Here is a 24,305-nt window from a genome sequence, read left to right as displayed (position 1 = left end):
ACTCTTTTCATGTAGATTGCCTATCTCCATTAGTTCTTCTTCTGGGGTTTTATATTTTTCCTTCATCTGGAACATATTCTTCTGCTGCCTCACTTTGCCCAAGTTGCCATTTGTGTTTTCATACATGTGGTAAGTAGCTACATTTCTGGATCTTGGAGAAGTGGCCTTATGTAGGAGAAATCTTATGTGTCTCAGCCATGTACTCCCCTCTCAGCACTCGTGTCTTATGATCTAGGGGTTCCCCCTAATGGGGCTGCACATGTCCTTCTGTTGTCGCAGGCTGACTACATAGATGGTCTGGTAGGCTTGTTTGACCCCAAATCCTGTTGGTTATGATGGCCTGCTTTGTGCAGATGGTGCTGGTTGCTATTCATCAGAACTTGGTCACAAGTGCTTGGCTGTAGAGCCCAAGGTGGCTTTGGGGCCAGTGCTGACTCGCTGGTGAATGGAATCAGGATCCCAAAGACTTTAGGGTTGTTTGCACCCAAGGGCAAGTGAAGTCATATCCTGAGGACCATATTGGACTACTACTGGCAGGCAGGAGTCTGGTTATAGGCCCAGGGATCTCAGAACTCATTTCAAATCTTTGCTGGATGAGGGAGTCCTGACAGAGTGGGATTTGGGGTCCAGGAAGTCCTACACTTTGCGTTGGCCTGATAGTGGACAGAGCCAGGACCCAGCTGTCCCCAGGTTATGGTCTGGCCTACTATTGTCAGACTCAGTCTGCAGGATCGTAATTTTCTTGTTTCTGGTGTCTGCTCCTTTGTGGGTGTGGATGCTCTAGAGGCTAGTGCAGGCTTCCTGGAGCAAAGGGCCAATGCCTGTCCACTGATGAGTGGAACTGGGTCTTAGTCCTGTGGAGGACAAGGCCATGCTTTGGGGCATGTTTAGATGACACTATGGAAGTCTTTAGACATCCTCTCTGCTGATGAGGTATTGTGTCCCCATTCAGTTTGCTTTTTGGCCTGATGTGAGCCATGCTAAAGCTGCAACTCCAGTACTTTGGCCACCTCATGTGAAGAGTTGACTCATTGGAAAAGACTCTGATGCTGGGAGGGATTGGGGGCGGGAGGAGAAGGGGACAACAGAGGATGAGATGGCTGGATGGCATCACTGACTCGATGGACATCAGTCTGGGTGAACTCTGGGAGTTGGTGATGGACAGGGAGGCCTGGCGTGCTGTGATTCATGGGCTCGCAAAGAGTCGGACACGACTGAGCGACTGAACTGAACTGAACTGAACCATCACTGTTGCCTACAGGCTACCGGGTGGGACTAGGTCTTAGAACTAATGAATCAAGGTGAAGGTGGAAGCCACCAGCAGCAGTGTTCAAGTAGTTTACTGTTCCTAAATATGTCTGTCACCAGTGTCCATGTCTGAAGTGTGAGCCATAACTGAACCCTGCCTCTCCAGGAGACTCTCCAAGAGAAGCAGGTAGTTCTGGCCTAGGCTCCTACCAAATTACTACTTTTGCCCTAGGTCCCTATGTGCATAATATTTTGTGTGCACCTTTTAAGAGTAAAGTCTTTATTTCTCCCAGTCCTGTGGGGTCCTGTAATTAAGCCCCACTGGCCTTCAAAGCCAGATTTTTTTTTTTTTTAATCTCATCTTTCCAATGATGAACCCCTGGGCTGGGGAGCCTGATGGGGGGCTCAGAACTCTCTGTCCTGTGGGGAAAACTCTGCAATATATTGTTGTTATTGTCCAGTTTGAGGGTTGCCCACCTGGGACATATGGGATTTGATTATATTGCCAGTTCACCCCTCCTATGCATCCCCTTGTGGTTACTTCTTTGTCTCTTGTTGTAGAGGATATTTTCTGGAAGGTTCCAGTCCATTTCATTAATTGTTGTTCTGCAGATAGTTGTGATTTTGGTGTGCTCATAAGAGGCAGTGAGCTCAGAGACTTTCTACACTGACGACATGGCTACCCTCTCCAATCATCTGTTGATGGGCCCCTGGATTGTATTGATTCCTTGGCTATTGTAAATAGTGCTGCTATGAACATTTGGGTACACGAACCTTTTCAAACTAGTATTTCACTTTTTTTTTCTTCCATATATACCCACAAGTGGATTTGCTAGATCATACAGTAGTTCTATTTTCAGTTTTTAGAGGAATCGCCACACTGTGTTCCAACAGTGACTGCACCAGTTTGCATTCCCATCAACTATGCTGAAGGATTCCCTTTCCTCCACACCCTCTGTAGGACTTATTGTTTGTAGATTTTTGGATGACAGCCATTCTGACCAGTGTGAGGTGATACTTTGTAGTTTTGATTTGCATTTCTCTAGTAATTAGTGATGTTGAGCACTTTTTCATGTGGTATTTTGCCATTTGTATATTTTCCTTCAAGAAAGGTCTATTTAGATCTTTCATCCATTTTGGGGGGGGCTGGGTATTCAGTTGTAGGAGATGTTTGTATACTTTGAAGGTTAATCCATTTTCGGTAGCTTTGTGGCAAGGATTTTTCTCCCATTCTGAGGGCCGTCTTTTCATTTTGCTTATGGTTTCCTTTGCTATGCAAAGGTTTTTGTAGGCTTAATCAGATATCACCAATCAAAATTTATTTTTATTTCTTTATGATGTGGGTCAAAAAAGATCTTGCTGTAATTTATGTCAGAGTGTCGTGCCTACGTTTTTCTCTAAGAATTTTATAGTATCTGGTCATACATGTAAGTCTTTAATCCACTTTGACTTTATCCTTGTGTAGCATGTTAGGGAGTGTTCTTATTTCATTCTTTTACATGTAGGTGTCCAGATTCCCCACCACCATTTATTGAAGAGATATTATGTTCTTCATTGTTAATTCCTGCTCCATTTGTCATAGATTAGGTGACCAGAGGTGAATGGGTTTATCTCTGGATTTTTTATCCTGTTCCATTGGTCTATACTTCTGTTTTGAGGCCAACATCATGCTGTTTTGATTAATGTAGCTTTGTCCTGGACTCTGAAGTTATGGGGCCTGATTTTTCCAGCTCCAATTTTCTTTCCTAAGATTCCTGTGTCTATTCAGGGTCTTTTGTGCTTCCATACACATTTCTAAAAAGTATTATAATTCTTAGAAAACTGCCATTGCTAATTTGATAAGGAATGCCTTGAATCTATAGATTGCTTTGGGTAGTATGGTCATTTCCCCAATATTGATTCATTCAATCCAAGGAGATGGTATATGTGCAAAGAAATAGAGAAAAGCAAGAGAATGAGAAAGATTAGAGATTCCTTCAAGAAAATTGGAGATATCAAAGGAACATTTCATGCAAGGATGGGCATGATAAAGGACAGAAACGGCAAGGACCTAAAAGAAGCAGAAGAGATTAGGAAGAGGTGGCAAGAAAACAAAGACAAACTAAACAAAAGAAGGTCTTAATGACCCAGATAACCAAGATGGGGCGGTCACTAACCTAGAGCCAGACATCATGGAGTGTGAGGTCACTTAGTGTGGTGTGTGGGCCTTAGGAAGCATTACTATGAACAAAGCTAGTGGAAGTGATGGACTTCCAGCTGAGCTATTTAAAATTCTAAAAGATGATGCTGTTAAAGTGCTGGACTAAATATGTCAGTAAATTTGGAAAACTCAGCAGTGGCCACAGAATTGGAAAAGATGAGGTTCATTCCAATCCCAAAGAAGGGCAATGCCAAAGAATGTTCAAACTACTGTACAATTGTGCTCATTTCACTTGCTGGCAAGGTAACCCTCAAAATCCTTCAAGCTAGGTTTCAGCAGGATATGAACCCCAGAATGTCCAGACGTCCAAGCTGGATTTTGAAGAGGCAGAAGAACCAGAGATCACATTGCCAACATTTGTTGGATCATGGAAAAAGCAAGGGAGTTTGAGAAAGAAATATCTACTTCTACTTCATTGCCTGCACTAAAGATTTGACTGTGTGGATTACAACAAACTGTGGAAAATACTTAAAGAGATGGATCACAGCCTTGTCATGGAGATGTGTATAACTTAATGAAACTATGAGTCGTGCCATACAGGGGCACCCAAGATGGATGGGTCATAGTGGAGACGTAGTGGAGAGTTCTGATAAAATGTGGTCCACTGGAGGAGGGAACAGCAAATCACTCCAGTATTCTTGCTTTGAGAGCCCCCATGAAGAGTATGAAAAGGCAAAGCGATATGACACTGGAAGAAGAGCCCCCCAGGTTGGAAGGCATCCAGTATGTTCCTGGGGATGAGGGGAACAATAGCTCCAGAAAGAATGAAGAGACTGAGCCAAAGTGGAAATGACACTTAGCTGTAGATGTGTCTGGTGGTTAAAGTAAAAAAAATCTGATGGTGTAAAGAAAAATATTGCCTAGGAATTTAGAATATTAGGCCCATGAATCAAGGTAAATTGGAAGTGGTCAAGCAGGAGATGGCAAGAGTGAGCACTAAAATGGTTGGAAATGGGCGAATTTAATTCAGATAACCATTACATCTACTACTGTGGCAAGAATCCCTTAGAAGAAACAGAGTAGCCTTCCTAATCAACAAAAGAGTCTGAAATGCCATACTTGAGTGCAATCTCAAAACAACAGAATAATCTTGGTTCATTTCCATGGTAAACCATTCAACATCACAGTAATTCAATTCTATGCCCCGTCGACTAATGCTGAAGAAGCTGAAATTGCTCAGTTCTGTGGAGACCTGTAAGACCTTCTAGAACTAACACCCAAAAAGATGTCCTATTTGTCCTATTCTGGGGGACTAGAATGCAAAAGTAGGAAGTCATGAGATACCATGAGTAACAGACAAGTTTGGCCTTGGAATACAAAATGAAGCAGGGCAAAGACTAACAGAGTTTTGTCAGAACACACTGGTAATAGCAAACACCCTCTTCCAACAACACAAGAGATGACTCTACGCATGGACATCACTAGATGATCAAAACCGAAATCAGATCGACTATATGCTTTGCAGTCAAAATTAGAGCAGCTGTACACAGTTAGCAAAAACAAGGCCTGGAGCTGACTGTGGCTCAGATCATGAGCTCCTTTTTGCAAAATTCAGGCTTAAATGGAAGAAAGTAGGGAAAACTGCAAAGCCATTCAGGTATGGCCTAAACCAAATCCTTCATGGTTATACAGTGGAGTTTACAAATAGATTTAAAAGATTAGATCTGGTAGACAGAGTGTCTGAAGAACTGTGGACGGAGGTTTGTAACACTGTAAAAGAGGAAGTGACCAAACTCATCCCAGGGAAAAAGAAATGTAAGAAGGCAGAGAAATTGTCTGAGGAGGCTTTACAAATAGTTGAGAAAAGAAGAGAAGCAAAAGGCAGGGGGGGAAAGTGAAAGATGCACCCAACTGAGTGCAAAGTTCCAGAGAATAGCAAGGAGAGATAAGAAAGCCTTCTTAAGTAAACGATGCAAAGAAATAGAGGTAAACAATAGCATGGGAAAGACTAGAGATCTCTCCGAGAAAATTAAAGATATGAAGGGAAAGTTTCATGCAATGACAAGCATGGTAAAAGACAGAAATGGTAAGGACCTAACAGAAGCAGGAGAGATTAAGGAGAGTTCCCAAGTACAAACAGAAGAACTATATAAAAAGCTCTTGATGATCCAGATAGTCATGATGGTGTGGTCACTCACCTAGAGCCAGACATCCAGGACTGTGAAGTCAAGTGATATCATATGCTCTAGGTCCATCCACGTTGCCTATTGACTGTAGGAGTTTAACAGCATCGTCTTTTAGGATTTGAAGGAGCTCAGCTGGAATTCCATCACCTCCACTACCTTTGTTGGTCATAATGCTTCCTAAGGCCCACCTGACTTCACAGTCCAGGGTATCTGGCTCTACGTGAGTGACCACAACACCATGGGTCATTGACTAATATCCGGGTCATTGAATTTTTTTTGTATAGTTTTTCTGTGTATTCTTTCCACCTCTTCTTTATATTTTCTGCTTCTGTTAATCACATACCCAACTTCCAGATGTAGAAGCTAGATTTTGAAAATGAAGAGGAACCAGAGATCAAATTTCTGACATCCAATGGATCACAGAAAAAGCCAGTGAATTCCAGAAATGCATATACTTCTGCTTCATTGACTACACTAAAGCCTTTGACTGTATGGATCACAACAAACTTGGGAAAATTCTGAAAGAGATGGGAATACCAGACCACCTTACCTGTGTTGGGGATTTTCTCCCCAGGACTTGGAAGTGACGAACCTGAAAGAGGGACACTTGGACAGTCTCTTGCAAGGACTGACAGGTTTATTTCTGCAGTCAAGCTTTTTTATAGAAGCAGGAACAAAGAGCTTAAAGTATACGGTCAGCAGAGTGCATACGGAGTTAACACATAATCAGTAAAAACATTTCAAGGACAGCGTGCTCTAAATGACTCGTGGGCTTATCCCACAACCCGCTTTCACAAGTAACATCCCTATTAACTCTTGGCGCCAAGCATAACCAAAGGCAGGAGATGTTTTTCTGTCCGCCGTGCAAAGCCGGGTATTTCTGCCCCTTCACCATTTTCCCAAGGACTTTCTCCATTTACGGCTATTTTGCACTACACTTCCCAACAACCTGTCTCTTGAGAAACCGGCTACAGCTGGGACCAGACACAGAACAACAGACTGGTCAAAATTGGGAAAGGAGTATGTCAAGGTTATATACTGTCACCCAGCTTATTTAAACTCCATGCAGAGTACATTATGCAAAATGCTGGGTTGGATGAAGCTCAAGCCGGAATCAAGATTTCCGGGAGAAATAGCAATAACCTCAGATATGCAGATGACACCACCCTAATGGCAGTTTATTTTATGCAGGTCTTTTCCTTCTCGTGTTGCTCTTGCATAGAGAAAGAAGTTCCTTTAGCGTTTGTTGTAAATCTAGTTTGGTGGTGGTGAGTTCTCCTAACTTTTGCTTGTCTGTAAAGCTTTAGATTTCTCCATCAAATCTGAAGGAGAGTCTTGCTGGGTAGAGTATTCTTGGTTGTAGGTTCTTCCCTTTCATCACTTTAAATATATCATGCCAATCCCTTCTGGTTTGTACAATTTCTGTTGAGACATCAGCTGATAGCCTGATGGGAGTTTGCTTGTATGTTGTTTGTCATTTTTCCCTTGTTGCTTTTAATATTTTATCTTTGTCTTTAAATTCTGTCAGTTTGATTACTATGTGTCTTGTTGTGTTTCTCCTTGGGTTTATCCTGCCTGGAACTCTCTGTGCTTCGTGGACTTGGTTGACTATTTCCTTTCCTATGCTAGGAAAGTTTTCAACTATTATCTCTTCAAATATTTTCTCAGGTCCTTTCCGTCTCTTCTCCATCTGAAACCCCTATATTATGAATATTGGTGCATTTAATGTTTTCCCAGAGGTCTCTTAGGCTGTCTTCATTTCTTCTCATTCGGTTTTCTTTACTCGGTTTTGCAGCAGTCATTTCCACCATTTTGTCTTCCAGGTCACTTCTCCGTTCTGCCTCAGCTATTCTGCTGTTGATTCCTTCAAGTGTATGGTTCTTCTGCTATTTTGTTCTTTAGTTCTTTTAGGTCTTTGGTAAAAATTTCTTGAAAGTGAAAAGTGAAAGTGAAGTTGCTCAGTCATGCCCAACTCTTTGCGACCCCATGGACTATAGCGTACCAGGCTCCTCCGTCCATGGGATTCTCCAGGCAAGAGTACTGGAGTGGGTTGCCATTTCCTTCTCCAGGAGATCTTCCCCACCCAGGGATCGAACCTGGGTCTCCCGCATTGCAGGCAGACGCTTTACCATCTGAGCCACCAGGGAAGCTCAGAGTGAAGTCGCTCAGTCGTGTCCGACTCTTTGCGACCCCATGGACTGTAGCCTATCAGGCCCCTCCGTCTATGGGATTTTCCAGGCAAGAGTGCTGAAGTGGATTGCCAGTTCCTTCTCCAGGGGATCTTCCCAACCCAGGAATCAAACCCGGGTCTCTCGCACTGCAGGCAGACACTTTACTGTCTGAGCCACCAGGGAAGCCCACAAACACTTCTTGCATCTTCTCAATTCTTTTTCTGAGATCCTGGGTCATCCTCGCTAACATTATCCTGAATTCTTTTTCTGGAAGGTTGGCTATCTCCACTCCAGTTAGTTGTTTTTCTTGCAGTTTTGTCTTGTACCTTCACCTGGGATATAATTCTTTGCCTTTTCATTTTGATTAGCTTTCTGTGATTGCGGTTTTCCTTCATGAGCCTGTGGGACTGTAGTTCTTCTTGTTTCCTCTGTCTTCCCTCTGGTGCATGAGGCTAAATTGCTGTTGTGCAGTCCCTCAGTCATGTCCAACTCTTTGCGACCCCATGGACTGCAGCATGCCAGGCTTCTGTCTTTCACTGTCTCCTGCAGTTTGCTCAAACTCATGTCCATTGAGTCGGTGATACCATCCAATCATCTCATCCTCTGTCGTCCCCTTCTCCTCCTGCCCTCAATCTCTCCCAGCATCAGGGTCTTTTCCAATGAGTTGGCTCTTCAGATCAGGTGGCCAAAGTATTGGAACTTCAGCTTCAGCATCAGTCCTTCCAATGAATACTCAGGGTTCATTTCCTTTAGGATTGACTGGTTTGATCTCCTTGCTCTCCAAAGTACTCTCAACTTCCTGATGGGAGTGACTTGCAATGGGAAAAAACAGGATGCTGCTCTAGTGGACAGGGCCGTACTCAGTAAAACTTTAATTCACTTCTCTGTTGTGCTGATGGGTGGAGCTGTGCTCCCTCCCTTTTGGTTGTTTGTCCTGAGGTGACCCAGCCCTGGAGTCTACAGGCTCTATGGTAGGGCTGATGGTGACCTCCAAGGGGGCTTCTGTCAAGGGGCACTGCCAGGACTGCTGCTGCCAGGGCTTCAGTCCTGGTGGTGAGCCAATGCTGACCCATACCTCTGCAGGAGACCCTCCAACATTAGCAGGTAGGTCTGGTTCAGTCTCCTCTGGGGTCACTGCTCTTTTCCTGGTCCTAGTGCACACAGAATTTTGTATGTGTGCTCCAAGAGTAGAGTCTGTTTTCCCCAGTCCTGTTGAAGTACGGCAATCAAATCCTGCTGGCCTTCAGACTCAGATTCCCTGGGGATTCCTAGGCCCTTTGCAGGACCCCCAGGCTGGGAAGCTGGATGTGGGGCTCACAACTTTGACAACAGTGTGAGAATTTCTTTGGTATTACTGTTTTCCAGTTTGTGAGTCACCGACCGGGTGGGTATCAGATTTGCTTTTACTCAAGGTTGCACCCCTCCACCATCTTGGTGTGGCTTCTTCTTTGTCTTTGGATGTGGAGTATCTCTTCTGGTGGGTTCAGCATCCTCCTGTTGATGGTTGTTCTACAGCTAGTTGCAGTTGTGAGGTGCTCTCACAAGAAGAGATGTGTGTATGTCCACGTGTGCATGCATGGGTGCATATGTGTGATAGATTCAAGGGATTGGGTCTGGTAGGTAGAGTGCCTGAAGAACTAGGGACAGAAGTTTGTAACATTCATTGTATAGGAGGCAGTGACCAAAACCATCCCAAAGAAACAGAAAAATGGCAAGGTGGTTGTCTGAGGAGGCTTTACAAATAGCTGAGGAATGAAGAGAAGTGAACAGGAAAGGAGAAAGGGAAAGTTATACCTAACTGAATGCAGATTTCCAGAGAAGAGCAAAGAGAGAGATGAAGGCCTTCTTAAATGAACAATGCAATGACATAGGGGAAAACAAGATCAGGAAAAATGGAGATATCCAGGGACCATTTCAAACAAGGATGGGCACAATAAAAGACAGAAACGGTAAGGACCTAACAGAAGCAGAGGTGATTAAGAAGAGGAGGCAAGAATACACAGAAGAACTATACAGAAAAGGTCTTAATGACCTGGAAAACCACGATGGTGTTGGCACTCACCTAGAGCCGGACATCCTGGAATGTGCAGTCAAGTGGATTTTAGTCAAGTGGGCATTACTACGAACAAAGCTAGTGGAGGTGACAGAATTCCAGCTTGGAGCTATTTAAAATCCTAAAAGATGGTGCTGTTAAAGCACTGCACTCAATAGGTCAGCAACTTGGGAAAACTCCGTAGTGGCTACAAGACTGGAAAAGGTCACTTTCCATTCCAATCCCAAGGAAGGGGAATGCCAAAGCATGTTTAAACTGCCATACAGTTGAGCTCATTTCACTTTCTAGCAAGGTTATGCTCAAAATCCTTCAAACTTAGGCTTCCACCAAGAACTTCCACATGTACAAACTGGGTTTCGAAGAGGCAGAGGATCCAGAGATCAGATGGCCAACATTTGTTGGATCATGCAGAAAGCAAGGGAATTCCAGGAAAAAAAAATCTACTTCTGCTTCATTGCATACCCTAAAGTGTATGGATCCACAACAAACTGTGGAAAATTCTTAAAGGGATGGAGTACCAGATCGTCTTACCTGTCTCCTGAGAAACCTGTATGTGGGGTCAAGGAGCAACAGTTAGAACTGAACATGGAGCAACTCACTGGTTCAAAATTAGGAGAGGAGTGTGAAAAGATTGTATATTGTCACTCTGCTTATTTAGCTTATATGTAGATTGCATCATGCAAAAAGCCAGGCTGGGTGAATCACAAGCTGGAATCAAGATTGCTGGGGGAAATATCAACAACCTCAGATATGCAGGTGATACAACTGTAATGGCAGAAAGTGAAGAGGAACTAAAGAGCCTCTTGATAGACATCTCATAGGTGTAACAATCAATTTTAAGTCTCTAGCAAGTTAACTTCTATCACATACAAAAACACTATGCTTCAACTTCTCCCCCACACCCACCTCCCCCAGCCAACATTTTATGTTATTGATGTCACAGTTTACATCTTTCATATATGGTGGTGTAGTGTCAGACTTTATTTTCTGGGGCTCCAAAATCACTGCAGATGGTGACTGCAGCCATGAAATTAAAAGACGCTTACTCCTTGGAAGGAAAGTTATGACCAACCTAGACAGCATATTCAAAAGCAGAGACATTACTTTGCCAACAAAGGTCCGTCTAGTCAAGGCTATGGTTTTTCCTGTGGTCATGTATGGATGTGAGAGTTGGACTGTGAAGAAGGCTGAGCACAGAAGAATTGATGCTTTTGAACTGTGGTGTTGGAGAAGACTCTTGAGAGTCCCTTGGACTGCAAGGAGATCCAACCAGTCCATTCTGAAGGAGATCAGCCCTGGGATTTCTTTGGAAGGAATGATGCTAAAGCTGAAACTCCAGTACTTTGGCCACCTCATGCAAAGAGTTGGCTCATCGGAAAAGACTCTGATGCTGGGAGGGATTGGGGGCAGGAGGAGAAGGGGACGACAGAGGATGAGATGGCTGGATGGCATCACTGACTCGATGGACGTGAGTCTGGGTGAACTCCGGGAGTTGGTGATGAACAGGGAGGCCTGGCGTGCTGCGATTCATGGGGTTGCAAAGAGTCGGACACGACTGAGTGACTGAACTGAACTGGACTGAATCCATTGACAAATTATAGTAGATTTTCACATCTCTGATATGTTTGCCTTTTAACGTCTATACTAGAGTTTAAAGTGATTTGTGCACCAGTATTACAGTATTTGTTGGTGGTGGTGGTTAGTCACAAAGTCGTGTCCAATGCTTTTGCAACCGTATGGACTGCAGTCCACTAGACTCCTCTGTCCATGGGCTTTTCCAGGCAAGGATACTGGAGTGGGTTGCCATGTCCTTCTCCATGGGATCTTCCCGACCCAGAGATTGAACCCATATCTCCTGCATTAGTAAGCACATTCTTGTTTGCTGAGCCACCAGTGGAGCCCCATTACAGTATTAGGCTTCTGAATTTGACTATATTCTTACCTCTACAGTGAGTTTTATGCTTTTTCATAAGTTGTCATGTTACTAATTAGCATCCTGTTGTTTCAGATTGAAAAACTCCCTTTTGTGTTTCTTGCAGGGCAGGTCTAGTCGTGGGGTATACGCCTGCAGTTTTTGTCTGTCTGGGAAGGGCTTTATCTCTTCTTCATCTCTGAGGAATGACTTTTCTGGGTAGAGTATTCTTATGTGGCAGTGTTTTTCTTTAGCACTTTAAATATACCTTCCCAGTCTCTCCTGGCCTGCAAGTTTTCTGCTGAGAAACCCCAACTGCTAGCCTTATGGGCGTTCCCTTCATGGGAAGATTATTTTCCCTCTTTCTTCTTTCAAGATTTTTCTCTTGTCTTTGATTTCAGACATCCTTATTACAATATGTCTTGGAGAATATCTTTTCAGATTGTGTCTCTTGGGGGACTTATGAGATTCATAAACTTAGATGCCCAGATCTCTCCCCAGATTTGAGAAGTTCTCATCATTATTTCTTTAAATAAACTGTCTGCTCCTTTCTTCCTTTTCTCTCCTTCCAGGACTCCAGACATGCATGGATTCTTTCTCTTAATGGTATCCAATAATTGACTTAGGCTATCTTTACCTGTTTCTTTCTCCTTTTTTCTCTTTGATTCCTCTGGCTTGATAATTTCAGATAACCTGTCTTTGAGATCACTGGCTTTTTCTTCTGCTTGGTCGAGTCTGCTGTTGATGTTCTCTATTGCATTCTTCAGTTCCGTCATTGTACTCTTTAACTCTTGGACTTCTGTTTGGTGTTATTTTAATGGTTTTGATTTCTCTGTTGCACCTCTCATTTTGTTTATGTGTTATTTTCCTAATTTCATTCAGTTTTTAAAAAATCTGTGTTTTGTTTCAGTTCACTGAATTTCTGTAAGAGGATTATTGTGAATACTTTGTCAGACAGTTCATCGTTCTCCATTTCCTTAAGGTCAGATATTGGAGCTTTATTCATCTCCTGTCATGTTTCCCTGATTATTTGTGATCTTTGTGTCCTCGTGTTGGTGTCTGCTCATTTGGAGACGTTGGCATCTCTTCCAGTTTTTACATGCTGGCTTTGGCAGAGAAAGTCCTTCACCAGTCACCCTGTCCAGAGATTCAGATCACTCTCTTTCCATCAGTTTCTCTTTTTGCACATGTTAAAATAGATGATTTTAGAGATTTCTACATGCTAAAATAGAAGACTAAAGACTTTGGCTAGTAAGGCCAATGTCTGGGCTTCCTCAGTAATGGTTTGTATTGAGTGTGTCTTTTTCCTGTGTTTGGAATTTGTTTTCATATATTTTGTATGTCTCCTGAGGTTTTTTTTTTTTTCCCTTGAAAACTGCATATTTTATATAATATACTATGGCAACCATGAAAATCATATGTCTGATCCTCAGTCCCACCCCGGTTTTTCTCACTGTTATTGTTATAATTCTATTTGTGTAACGATTTTCTGAAATAATTACATAAAGTCTGTATTCTTTGTCATATGTGGCCACGAAAGGCTCTGCTTGGTTAGTCAGTGGTCTGTTAACAACTGGACAGACAGAGATGAGTTCCTTAAATACCTGGAATCAATAAGTTTCCCAGTGTGCCATGGGGCTCTGTGTACCTGTTAGGACTTACCTTCAACCCTTCAGTCACAACCCTTCATTGACAATCCTGCCTTAGCTTCCACTTTCTCCTTGCAAGGAGCTTCAAGGTCAGCCTGAATAAGACAGCTTACAGTCTTTTCATGTCTTTCCTGATCACAGGCACAATCTTATGCACAGCCTTCTACACCCCCGGGAATATATGGGAGCTTATCAAAGCTCTACATGGACATATCTATTCTCTAATTTTCCTTTTAACATTTTGGTTATCCTACTGTCTTCTCCACCTGTTTATCTACTTCTGGAGGCAGTTGTGGTCCTATTGCCTCTAACAGTTTTGGACAATTGTCCCTGGGGAAAATTTGTTTCCCATCGGGTGAGCTCTGAGTCAGACCAAATAAAGACAACCTTGTGAGTGATTGTCCACCGGGGCTTCCAGGGAATCACCAGACAGGTCAAATAATAACAATTTTCTGGGAATGGGTCTTTGATGGAATTCCAGTCCTGTTCTGTTCTCTCTGGCAGCTACCAGGCTGTTGGTGTTCACTGCAGTTTCAGGCTGTTGTTTCTCAAAGTTGCCATGAAGCTGGGGACGGAATGGAAACGGGACAAGTTAAAACACCAGAAAACTTGCAGTTCTATCGCCAGTTTTCTCATTACTTTTAAGAAATAGATAATTTCCCAGAGGTTGTTACTCTTCTCTTTTAACCAATGCCATCTTCAATTTGGGCTTGAAAGAAGGGTAGAGGTTCTCCAGGAAAACAAGGGGGTTTGAGTACAATATTCTTTGCACAGGGACAGACTTTTCATGGGAAAATTTGTATGCAAGAAAACCTGAGGAAGGAAATAGAACGCTGTGAATTCCAAGATAAATAAAATCTGAGTCTTCTCGGAATGTGCAACAGTGAACAGAGGGGACTTTTCCTGTTTCATGCCTGTTTTATGCTCTTCTTTCTAGGCACTTCCCCCTGTATTGTCTTGACCTCTTTATACATTTTCTATGTAAGAGGCACCAGCTGATACCCAGGCTTGCCTCTTTGGTGTTCAAGAGGGGTGAGAGACAAATGGATAGAAAAAGAAGTTGTCTCATCTTGGAGACAGTGTCTGCCACAAACTTCAAAATAACCTGTACCTTCTGGATCTCTAGAATAATAATGACTACAAAGTCAGTGATGATGATAATATAAATAACAGCTAACACCTGCCTAAGTCTTCCTACTTGCCAAGGACTGTTGAAAATGTTGATTGGTATGGAAATAATATATACCCACAAGGACACTGTGGGGTAGATACTGTATTTTACCCAATGTGAAATGAGGACCAAATACCTTTATTCCTCTCCCTATTCACAAAATTCCTGTGAATTCCAAATCCTATCAAATCAGGTGTATTGTACTGGCTACTCCAGTACAACGCCACACGTTGCAGTTGCCTTTCAGAGATACGATTTTCTGAATGGGTACACAGTTATTGGTGAAACTGCGAAAGGAAAAACACAATACAATGTTTCCTTGATTTACATGATCATTTCATATATAATATAGAAATGTGAGTCCATATTGAAACTGTGTAAACTGTATGATTTGTGGTTATACACAAAATGGAGTTTGTTTCTACCTTGGGATGCTTTTAAATGGCTTTTTCACTTCAACTTGTATTCAGTAAGCTATTTGACGACCATGTTATCTTCCACTTAAGGGATGTTCGGCACATCCCTGATCTTGAACACCCAGTAATTCCCTCCCATCTTTTTTTTTTTTTTTTCTTTCTTTTTTAGAGATTGGTTTGTGGTCTCGAACCTCCGCTCTCTCTCATTTTTTAATTTTTTTGGTTTTTGGTCACACTGCACAGCAGACAGGATCTTAGTTCCCCAATCAAGGATCAAACACGTAATCCTTGCCATGGAAGCTCAGAGTCTTAAACACTGGACCACTAGGGAATTCCCCCCCACCCCACCCCACATTTATCTTTTGACATTCAAAACCACCCATACACATTTCCAAAACATGCACTAGGTTTTGGAGTTATCACTCTATTGAAAGTACTGCCCTGGACTCTGTCATCAATAACTGCAAGTCATATCAATTTCAAGCATTGCAATGTCCCAATAAATACTTCCTCTCTCCAACCCACTTCCAAAGTGCCCTGAAACTGACAGTTCGACAACCCCCAATGGGACCTACTCTCCATTAGCCCTGCAAATTTTTACTGTTCTTCACACTTTTTATGTCCTTGTTTCCCTCCTTACCCAGTTTCAGGCCTTTGATCAATTATTAAAATACCTCTCCTATGTATAAATAACCTCAAATCTCCCTCCCCACCCCACCCCCCACCCCCCCGCCGTGTCACCCACCCTCTACCTCATACCAAAGTTCCATTTCTGTCAGATCATCTCCATACCTACTTAAAACCTGCAGGCCTCCAATGCCCAGTTGAATGTAGCTAGAGAAACCATGATGAATGGTACCATCTTAAATCCATGACCAAGAATCTCAAGTGGGTCTTTAAAGTTGTCTGAAAATAAATAATACTACACTTTCCTAGTCCAGATCTTTCCAATCGTGGCTGAATATTAGAAAAAGATATAAGAGCTTTTAGTAATACCAATGCTCTGACTCTGTGTCTAGAAAGTCTGCATTTAATTGGTAGTACAAACCATTAACAGCTCTCCAGGTGATTCTTTTGTTTGTTTTTTGGTATTTGGTTTAAAAAATTTTATCTTTGTTCTGTTTCATTGAGATATATTTGACATACAGCACTATATGAATGTATAGTGTCCAGCATAATGACTTGATTTATAGATATAGTGAAATCATTATCACCACAAGTTCAGTGGTCAACTCCTATTTGAGAAGGGAGCCAAGAATATTCATTGAATATTTAATGGAGTAGTCATTCTTCAATAAACGGTGCTGGGACAATTGGATATTCACAAGAAAAGAATGAAACTAGACCCCTATCTTTCTCCAGGTAATTCTACCATGAAGCTGGAGTTAAGAACCAATGCCCTAGCTCATTCATTCTCTTGCTCTCTTGGATGACCCTTTCCTACACTGTCTCTCTCTCCTATCCTCATTCACTGCCACTGACTTTGTTTTCCACTTCACTAAAAACATAGAGGCAATAAGAGAAGAACATCTACAAACTCCCACTGTCATTGCATGCCACCTGTGCTCATGATACTTGGCACTTCGTCCAGTGTTTCAAATGAACTCCCAGGGCTTCTCTCTAAAGCCATTTCATTCCACTCATGCACTGGGGTCCCACTCATACTTGACAGTTTCCCAAGGAAGTTGCTTTAGAAATTCTCCCACCCACTCCCTCTCTTTCCTTCTTTTTCTCTTTCATTCTTGTCAGTAAACAGACATGCTGTAACTTCCCCCACTTACGCCCCCCAGCTGCCATACCATTTTTCTCTCCCTCTTTCTGGCAAATATCCTTCAAATGCATATCTATTTTCACTGTCTCCAAATCCTTTCCTCCCATTCTCACATAAACATACTCCACTCAGGCTTTCTCTCTTAATTCTCCGCTGAAACTGCTTTGTATCAGGGTCACAAACGACCTCCCTGTTGCTAAATCCAATTGCTGTTTCCCTGGTCTTCATCTTACTTGACCCTCTCAGGCTGCATTTGAGGCAATTGATCACTCCTTCCTCCTTGAAACTTTTTCTTCACCTGGCTTCTAGAGAACCATTTTTTTTCCTGGTGTTCCTCCTACCTTCTCAGATTTTGCTTGTCTTCTTTATCTTGACTTCTGGATGTGGTTGGCTGTGAGCTCCATATTTAGGCTTCTTAACATCTCTAGTTACTCTCACTCCCATCGAGAGTTCATCCTGGCTAGTGACTCAGAACCCCATCTGGAGCAGGGGTTTTTGTCTTGCCTTTTTTTTTTTTTTTTGGATTGTGATAAAGTTATGGCCAATTATTTATTCCAGATCCTTTTCTCTGAGTAAAAAGACAGAATCTCACAAGGGAAAATGAACAGACAAATTCTTAACCTCTTTGTCTTTTCTCTGTATTGCTACTATAGTTATGACATGACACATATTATTACATCATATTGCTTTATACTTTATATGCTTATGTTTTCTTTGTTTTCTTCAATTTTTTATATGGTTGGTGCTTTTGCCAATTTCCTTTTTACCCTTTCTGCTCATTTGTAAGGTTCTTAGCCTATCTCTTTTTTAAATGTAGTTGATTTACAATATTATATTAATTTCAGGTATATACAGAAACATTAATTCAAAAAGATACATGCATCCTAATGCTCACAGCAGTGGTGAAATTCTGCCATTTGCATCTACGTGGGTGGACCTAGGGAACATTATACTTAGTGAAATAAGTCAGAGAAAGTCAAGTCCTGCATGATATCACTTATATGTGGAACCTGAAAAATAATACAAATGAACACACACTCACACACACACACACAGACACACACATATTCGTCCTATCTTTAACTCTACTCTTGGTGTCTTTAGGTCAGTGGTTTTCAGTGCAAGGCACCTGCACCAGCAGCATCAGCATAACCTGGGAATTTACAGTACCCATCTCAGACTCACTCACTCAGAAACTCTAAATCATAACAATCTGAGTTTTCACATAACCCACCCTCTGCATGTTGCTAATGTATACAAAATTTGTTTATGTCTCTAATTTTCAGTTACTGTCAGAAATAAAACAGTATATACTGGCTATCCTGTATGAAAGCTGAAGATTTAGTGCCTTTATCCTTCTCATATCTACCCATTTCCTGCCCTCCCTGTAAATGTTTTATTGGTTGCTATCCTCTCAGATCGAGGGACATGTTGTCATGCTGGCACGATTATCCCTAGAGCAGCTTCTTCCTTGCCCACTCTTAATCATACTGCTGCTGCTGCTAAGTTGCTTCAGTCGTGTCCGACTCTGTGCGATAGGTTGAACACTTAGGTTGTTTGCTATCATTAATATTACAGGGATGCCTACTCGTGCTGTCATTCTATATTGACCAGAAGCATAATACCTACATATAGCTTAAATTGCTCCAGCTAGTTTATATGGTTTACTCTCCTTAACGTCTCAGCACACGCCCCTGGTTGGGAGACTAGAAACTAGTCAAAAGTAGTGTTTGTAGCCCTGTGGTCATGTTTGTGGAAGAGTCTGGCCTGCTTTCTCGGTGGAATTCTCTCTGTGCTTTGTTAAGCTTCTTTACAGTGTTTCTGTTGTGGTCTTTCTTCTCTAAATATAGAGCTTTCCCCAAAGACTGAGGTTAGAAATTTACATGCCTCCAGTAAATCATACCTGGGCCAACGTTACTGGCAGTTTGTATGCTGCAATTTTGACTCTGTGGAAGGGAAATCCTAACATTCTGTGAGCTCCTGTGAGAGAGTCTCTCCATCCTCAGTGTATGTACTGTGGCGATTAGAAACTTTGGGGAGGCATTGAGATGACTGCATTCACCACCCAGAATCTCTCTGCCCAGAGAAAATCACTGCAAAGATGTTACTGTATTTCATTCACTCCTTTTCTCCAGAAATGCATGCATGTATGTAGGTATATAGATATAGCTATCTACATAGGTACATATCTACATACATACATATACATACTGTATTTACACTACCTTTGGGAATAAAAAGAATTTAAAATGCTCTTTTATCATTCAGTACAATGAAAAACTTAATTGTATGGATACCCAAAAGTCCATCAAATGTTTTAGCATAATTATTTAACTACTTCCCTAATTATTTCTACTATAATTAGTACTATAGTGAATACCTTTGTTCCTAAATATTTCAAGGAATATATTTCTCTTATTAAAATAATCAAGTGGAGATGAAAGGTTTAAGATGTGTTACAACAAAATGATATGTGATTCAAATAGAGGTTTGTGGCTGTATTCCATTGACATGTACCAAGGAGCAAATGAAGAGTAAGTGACAATTTAAGCAAGGTCAGAGTTTTATAGGGTAGCAGGAAAGATGTTCTTGCTGTTTTCGATTAGGCAGCAGTTTTCTTCTTTAACTGCAAGTCACAGTTGGAGGTTGTTCCTGGTTGTGTGCTGTTTGCTTGGGTTGATTGATGCAACCTCAATAAACAAGAGAGCAGTATTTTCTGAGAAAAGTTTTTGCAAGCCTTGTAGCCAAAGTTTGCAAAGTGGGGGAGGTAGAAAGGAAAGGAAGGAAGGAAGGAAGGAAGGAAGGACGGGAAAAAAACGAGAGGAAAGGAAAGCAAAGGAAGGAAGAGGAAAGGAAGAAAGAAAGGGAGAAATTGGAGACCTTTCATCATGCCTGTTTTAGTCCTTTCACAGTCCCCTTGGCCAAACTGAATTCTTTTTCACTGCTGGACCATCTAGAAAAAGATATAGACAGATATAGATATGGATGTGGATATGGATATAGATATAGATATAGATATAGACATAGTATAGATATAGATATGTTCAGCCAGACTTCTCAGGAGCTAGAGTTAAAGGAACTTCTTGAGAAGATTTGGAAGAGGCTTGTTCTTTGGCTTTTTGTTTTCCTTAATCGTGGCTTGAATCATCTGCTTGGTACTGCTGTTTTGATTAGATGTGATAAGACTGACTTAATGAGGAGTCACTAGCCCTTGAGGGGGAAAAACGTGTAAGGAAGACAGCCCTAATTGGAATCTATAGGAAAAGATGTCCCATCCCTTCTACCTGAAGCTGACTCAAAATGTCCCGAGAGGTAGGACAATGTCATTCAGTTATCAAATGTTTTAGTTATCTTCACAGATGTGTTAATACATCAAAAAGGCACAGTAAAGGTTTCTGGGATTCCACTGGATTCCACTTGCAGCAGTTTTCAGCAGTGACAGTGCATGTTCTCCCCCTAGTGCCAGAATGATTCCAGTTGATGATGGGAGACAGCCTTTTGTCTGGGAGTTTCTGTATTTATCAAGCAAGTATGCCAATACTTTTAATGGTATCAGTGAGTGGCTCAGGTGAATTCATAGATGATGGCATGGAATACTCAGGCATTACATCCAGGAACTGTGTAATTGTGTGGTCTACAGGGTACCCCTCAGGTGATAGCTGCAGCATAAAATCCATCCCGAGCAATGAAGAGTCCTTAAAAACTGGTGTTTTTTCTATCAGATTCTTCACACAATTTCTCTTCATCATCAGTGGCAATGGATGTTTTTCAGAAGGGTCTACCTGCCCCTAACCTAAGCTGTTCTTCTGGTTTAGATGATAGCTTATGGTGAATGGTGGCAGATTCATGATCTCCAAAGCAGGTTTAGCTTTGGGACCAGGGACCAGGGTTGATCACTCAAGAGCTTTTATGTAGCAGAGTTTTATCAAAGTATGAAAAGAGACAGAGAAAGCTTCTGACATAGACATCAGAAGGGGGACAGAGAATGCCCCCTCACTAGTCTTAGCAAGGGAGCTATATACTTTTTTAATTGGTTATTACAGTAAATCAAAAGAATGACTCAAGGTTGTAAAGGTCTTCCTAGACCAACTCCCATAATTTACATTTTAAGATGACAGGATTAGAACTAACAGTAGAAAGATCTTACCAGACCCACTCCCATAATGTACATTGTAAGATAACAGGATTAGTCATTAGGTCCTCAGGAAGGAGAAACATATCCTCAAGCAGGATACATTGTTGTTATGTAATCCTTAGTACAGAGTTTAAGCTGAGTTGTTTTGTTGTACAATCATCAGCTCTAGGCTTAAAGAAAAAAAAATGTTTTATGAATAAAACAAACAAACACGTTTGTCCTTTTGTCCTCCTTGAGAACTCCAGACCCCTATCTCCTCTTTGAGAACACCAGATGCTCTCTCCTCTTTGGGGATCCTGGACTTTTATCAACCTACCTAGAAATTGACTCTCTCATTCCCCGCTTTTCTTTTAGGAGAATGATGTTGCCAAGGGAAAGGGGCATTGTTTTTCGTTCCATAACTACTTCCTGCTGTTGAGGGGCGTCATTCCTAAATTGTTGAGGCAACATATTCTCCTAGCCCTCATACTGAGGGTCTCTGATCTAGGGGCCCCATGTAATAGTTGAAGGAGGCTGTGGCACTCCTAGGAGCCTGGACAACCATTTGTAACTTAAAAGCTTTCAGACGGTTAGAAACAAATCCAGTTACACAGTTGCAGATGCAGGGAGCAAACAGTAAAAACAGAACAATTAGAATTATTACAATTAAGATAGTTTTGACTATGGGGAGCTAGTTAACCTTTCCCAAAGTGAGGTGACTGAAGCTTCAAGAGAATCCATAGCCTGAATCATCTTGTTCGTGTGTTTAGTATGTGAGTAGCATTAGTACTCACATCTGGTATATGTGTGCAACTTTGGGTATGAATAATGGCACAAGTTCCTCCTTGTGCGGCTGTTAGAATATCTAAGGCCAATCTATTTTGTAAAACCGCCTTTCTAATTTGTATTTGTTTAGCATTAAGGGCTGAACTAGCTTTGTGAGAATCTTGTAAAGCCTGTTGAGTTAAGTTAGTCAGAGCATCAACTCGTAGCATAACATCTGTGTCCCCAGAGAGGGGATGGATATTGCAGCCAGATAATCATACCAGTGAAATACAGACCTTGCCCAGCGAGTTTTAAGGTGCAGCAGATCAGCAGGATTCTCTGGAAGCTCTGAAAATATGAAGCCACGAGTAAAAGCTAGACCTAGGGTGCACCTCCCTATCCAGCCAGGGGGAAGCCATGCCCATAGATAAGAGCCACATATCCAATAGGTCCTGTTGGGAGCAAACCAGCGTGACTGAGGGATCCAGTCCCAATGAGTTCCTGGCCAGGCAAAAGGAGGGCCTGAACTGGAATTGGAAAACACAGGAATGATGACATTGCATATTTCTTGAGGCAAAAATCCCAATTGTTTCCGATCCTTTTAATTAAGTTGTCAGCTAACTTCTGGGGATGGCTCTATTTGTTCCCAGCTTATGGGAGCATTAGGTAGTAGGCGTCCCTTTTCAGGAGTTAGCCATATGACCTCATCCCATATTTGATAAACATTAGGCAGGAAACCATGAGATCTAGACCCATTTACTTTCTTAATGTTCAGCAAAATAGACATTAAATCAAGATACTGTATGATCAAAGTTGAAAGTCACATTATATCCATAGTTAAGGTACAGAGTGTTACACCAGTCCATTTTAGGATTGCTAGATGTCATCAGATTAAAGAGAAGCATCACATGTGATTGTTGTTGGTGAAGATATTTTCACAGAGTTGAAGAAAGTCTTTTCCTTGAAATGGAAAAACCCACCATGGGAACACTTCAACTGATGAAGAGGGGAGCACTCTGCAGACCCAGCAATTAGACCGATTGTGGAATGCAGCATGAGAATGAGCCCAGGACAGAAAGGCGTTGTCTTGAGGGTCAAATGGCAGACTCGGGACGTTTGGAGTCAGCAGAAGCAGGCCCATGTAGATTATCAGGCCCATCTGAAAAGTAAAAGGTAAAAGCATAGAGGATAAAGACATAAAATGACATGGTTTAGTTTTGGTCAGGGTGCCACTTCTTAACTTGAGTGTGGTGCACCCAGGAATCAATTCCTGGCACCTTGACAGCTGTGGGAGAAGAAAGAATAACCTGGTAAGGGCCTTCCCAGAGGGGCTCGAGAGACTGATCTCCAGATCCCAATGTCTTTTTCAAGACCTCGGTGCCTGGTTCAGAGGCTTGTTTGACTCAGGCTGGGTCAGGAGTCACCTCCCAGAGTTTCCATAATGTCTGTTGAAAGGATGAAAGCTGCGTCACATAGTTAATTCTAAGGCTTCAGGGTCTATAACAATGTCTGTGCATAAGAAGGGTCTTCCATAGATACATTCAAAGGGGGACAAGTCCTTCCTTTTTAGGGGCAGTCTGAGCCCTCATTAAAGCTATGGGTAGAACTTTAAGCCAATCGTCCTGTGTCTCTTGAGTTAATTTACATAGATGTCTCTTAATAATATCATTAGCCTTTTCAACTTTTTCTGAAGATTAGGTTCTCCAGGAACAGTGTAAGTGATACTCTATTCCTAGAGCTTTCGACATCCCTTGAGTTACAGCAGCTTTAAAGGTGGAGCGTTATTGCTCTGAACTTTAGAGTTTAAGATCCCACTTACATCATGACAAGTCAGTACAGTAAGATTTCGCCCATTCCTTAACCTCAGGCTTTAATGGATACTGCTTTCGATGTGGAAATAGGTGAGGGTCTTTGAGCTTGATAGGGACAAGAACAGTATTTTGTGCTCAATCCACAGTTTTTCCATCAGCCCACACTTTAGGATTTACATTTTGTTCAATTAATGGGAGAGAAAGAGCAGACTCCTATATTCATGAAAACAGAGGCCTGGACCTTCCTCAGTCTGTCCCTCCTGAGAAGGGGTGAGGGGGACTCTGGCATGATCAGAAACTCGTGGGAAAACAGCACAGAGTCCCGGTTGCAGCTTAAAGGATGACTGAATATTTCAGTCATAGCGTTTGGCTCATCCTGACAGTCCCATTACAGTAGTGGATCAGGAGGAAAGCAGACCAGGGGCTTCAGTGAGCACAGAGAAAGTTGCCCCAGTGTCCAAAAGAAAATCGACTGATTGGCCCCCCACAGTTATTAATACCCGGTGTTCCTCGGGTGTTATTAGAACAGGAGCTTGTGTGGGGATCCCTGGGCACCTTCAGTCCTGATTGTCCTGAGAGTCTGACCCCTGAGACCTGTGCCTCTGGGGGCAGTCTCTCCTCCAGGGTGGTCCTTTACAGACCAGACAGGGAGCCAGGGGCGGCTTAGACCCCTGAGAGCAACTTCGCTTGAGATGCCCCTCCTTTCCACAGTAATAGCAAGCCCATCCCTTTTCACCTGGGTTCCTCTGGACATTTTTCTCTTCAGGCTGATTCATAGCAGTTTTCATAGCCATCACTAGAGCCTGAGCCTTTTCTTTGGTTCTTTTCTGTTGTCCTTTCCCCTTCTCATATTCTCTACTCTAATATACCGTCTGAGCCAGCTGTAACAGTGTTTTAA

The 24,305-nt window shown here is 42.2% G+C and overlaps 1 non-coding gene across 1 annotated transcript; it reads right to left on the bottom strand.

Moving 5' to 3' along the window:
- Positions 1-7,649: 7,649 nt before the first annotated feature.
- Positions 7,650-7,721, bottom strand: TRNAC-GCA. Its single transcript has one exon. It is a non-coding gene; the product is annotated as a tRNA-Cys (tRNA).
- Between the last annotated feature and the right edge of the window lie 16,584 nt (positions 7,722-24,305).

This window comes from Bos indicus x Bos taurus, chromosome X, assembly GCF_003369695.1.
Source record: "Bos indicus x Bos taurus breed Angus x Brahman F1 hybrid chromosome X, Bos_hybrid_MaternalHap_v2.0, whole genome shotgun sequence".
Taxonomy (NCBI): Eukaryota; Metazoa; Chordata; class Mammalia; order Artiodactyla; family Bovidae; genus Bos; species Bos indicus x Bos taurus.
This window is presented reverse-complemented; position numbering and strand designations above follow the sequence as displayed.